Genomic DNA, 3,286 nt, shown 5'->3' with positions numbered 1-3,286 from the left:
TGCCGGCTGGCTGCAGCACGCCCTGGTGACGTGGGTCTTGGAGGCCCCCGGGCCCAGGCAGCGCCGTTTGGGACACAGCCACAATGCTGCTCGAGCTCTGCGAGACCCAAGTCCCCACCTCAGTGCAGTTAAGCACACCGCTATTGTGTGGGGCACTTTGAGCTCCATCTCATGCACCGTTCTGTGTTCGGCTCACATTGTTCATGTTGTTATCTTGTGAAATCACGCTGAATTCCCACTTCCCTGTCTGAACTGCCATGGCGCTAGCCAAGTGGGAGAAAAGGTTCTTCGGAGATTGATTTTTTTCCCAGACACCATGGTTCTGTTCAATTGAATTCACTCAAGTTGTGGTTAACATAAACACCACAGAGAGTAGGACATGTCAAATTAGCAGCTTTGCAAATCTCCTGTTAATTGTCAGCCTAATTAAAAAATTGCTAATTATAATGTTTATAACTTCAAATAATTGCTCAGCTATAAAGTAGGGACTGTCAGGTGTAAACAGGGGACTGGAGGGGAAAAAATCAATCGACATCTGTTAATTTATTAGCGGCAGTGCACCAAATTGAAAAATGGATAGCCTATTGCACGGTAAATCCACGTTGCGATAAAAAGACCAATTCATTCAGCACCTGCTTTAATAAATGATAATGGCCATCTTTACTAGCTTGCCCCAGGGCGTCTTTGCTTATCAAATTCCCATCCTGTCTGGGACGTGAAGAAAGGCACATGACGGATCTCTAGGAGGGAGAGCCATTGACAAAACGCTTGCCCCGTTTATCAGAGAGCACAGACCCCTGCAACTCGACTGAAGAAAATCATTTAACATTTGGTGCTGTGCAAAATTAAAAATGAAAACCTAAAACGCACAGAGACACACACATTCGGATGCCAAACGTGGGGGGACTCTCTCTTCCCTGAGAGAATTCTGGAGTGCTGGGGCCCATAGCTCGCTCCCTTTGGTCCAGATTCCCAGAGCATCGCTACCTGCTGGACACCGTGGACCGGGGAGCTGGGAACGCCAGGTTCTGAGATGTGCTCTCCCACCGTCTGGCCCTTTGTAAACGTGCCTGCTCTGCAGGTGTCTGTGTGGCCCTGCCCCGGGCTGGGGCAGGTCACCGCGCTCTGCTCCTGGCCCACCCCGGGCACTGGGGACTCCCCAGGGTAGGGGCCCCTGTCTTCACCGCCCTCTTCCTTGTTCCCGACCTGTGGAGGAAGGACGCAGAGACCCTCTCTGTCATGTCCCTCCCCTGATGCATGCAAGGCACTCCCTGAGCTTCCTGGAGCAAAATCCTAGGTAAATGCTCACAGATGCTTCAGTGAGCACTGGGGTGTTGTCCACTCTTGAGTCGCCAGACGTTTGTTGAGAATCTTGTTCTATGCGGGGAATTATCTTTTTTTTTTTTTTTTTTTTAAAGATTTTATTTATTTATTTGAGACAGAGAGAATGAGAGAGAGAGCACATGAGAGGGGGGAGGGTCGGAGGGAGAAGCAGGCTCCCTGCCGAGCAGGGAGCCCTATGCGGGGAATTATCTTAAGACAAGTGAAACAAAGATGATTACCGATGTCCTGTCCTACGTCTGTTCATGGGTAAAACCTGAAAGGAGGTGGCCACTGTGTCAGCCCCCTACCTGTGATGAGCAGCAAACACCTAACAGCAAGTGCTTCCTGGACTCGCTCACGGCCTCACGTGGTCGGCCTACAGAGGGCCTGGTCAGGGACGCAGACGCAGGGCTGGGGTGTCTCATGATCACCTTCTCCCCGTATTTCCTGGACCCAACCTTTGGATCTGAGCAGGTGCAGGGAGCAGCAGAACGCCGAGGGGAGGGCTCTCTTGCTTCCTGGGCTTGAACTTGGGGGTCCCTCCTTTCTTCAGTCACGCGTCCTGGCGCCACCAAGTCATGTCCCCAGGTCACAGTATGGTGCTGCCTGGTGGAGGGGGACTCCCACGTCTCTGCTCTGCCAGCCAGTGGTTCACCTCCCCACCAGTGGAGAGAAAGGGTGACGGCGACCATCACCGTGGGCCATGTTTGGATTCCATTCCTTCTTCATTTTTGTGGATGCCTCAGCATCTGTCTTTACAGGTCTGAGGAGGCACCCCTGGTTTGGGGCTGCTCCCAGCTATGCGGTGAGTGCGGGCAAGCTCAGAGGGGCCCGGGGCCCAGCCGGGGGAGGCACAGCCTCCATGGACGGGCTGGTGGATGCAGTCCCCACACAGCGGGCATCTGAGCAGAGGGAGATCCCTCGCAGAGAGTGACATTTATTGAGTCAACACCTGCCAGCAATAACGTGCTCATAATCACTTTTCAAAACATCTGTTAGATAACATTAACATTACTCCCATTTACAGAGGAGACACTTTAGGCATTAGTGTTCCCAAACTTGCCCTAAATCTACGTGGAAAGGGATAGAGGCATGGTATGGACTTGGGGTCTTCTCTCCACTTCCACTAAACCACAAGGTTCCCAGGAGGAGAGGGCTCGGAGAATGGGGAAGGGATTGTAGTGGGGTAACAACGGATGCTGTAGCAAGTAAATCAAAATCACAGCAGTTTGGCACCACTCATGTGTGCTGAGCTGAAGAGCCACCCAGAGGTGTCCACACCCGAGTCCCTGGAACCTAAATGTGTCACCCTGTGTGGCCAGAGGGGCTTTGCAGATGCAATTAAGAAAAGGGGAGGCATCTGGCTTATCTGGTGGGCCTAACCTAATCACCCTGAAGAGCGAAGCAGAGAGAAGACTCAGCGAGGATCCAGGTAGGGAGGCGGGCGGTCCACCCACGGCTGCTGCAGGGGTCACAGGGATCGCAGGAAAGAATTCATCCCATGGCCTCCGGGAGCGAAGACTGGCCCCTCAGCCCTGTAGCCTCCAGGAACTGCATTCAGCCAACGATCTGAACGAGCTGGGTCCGGGATGAGCCCCCCTGGCCGGCCCAGCCATGCCCAGACTTCTGACTCTTGGGCCTGTGAGGTGATAAAAGGCTTGTTCACTTAGTGATCTGCATTTAAGGTTCTTCCATGTCTTTTCATGGCGTGATAGCTCGTTTCTTTTCAGCGCTGGATCACATTCCATTGCCTGAATGAATCACAGTTTATTTATCCATCACTTGCTGAAGGACATCTTGGTTGCCTCCAAGTCTGGCAATTATGAATAAAGCTGCTGGAAACATCCAAGTGCCGGTTTGTGTGTGGACCTGTACACAGTAAATACAAAGGACTGTGATTGCCAAATCGTAGGGTTCCAGTGTGTTTAGCCCTGTGAGAAACCCCCGAGCTGTCCTCCAGCGT

This window comes from Mirounga leonina, unplaced genomic scaffold (assembly GCF_011800145.1).
Source record: "Mirounga leonina isolate KUSES-001 unplaced genomic scaffold, KU_Mleo_1.0 Mir_175, whole genome shotgun sequence".
In the NCBI taxonomy this organism is placed as follows: domain Eukaryota; kingdom Metazoa; phylum Chordata; class Mammalia; order Carnivora; family Phocidae; genus Mirounga; species Mirounga leonina.
The sequence above is the reverse complement of the archived record's forward strand: the minus strand, read 5'-3'. Positions refer to the sequence as shown.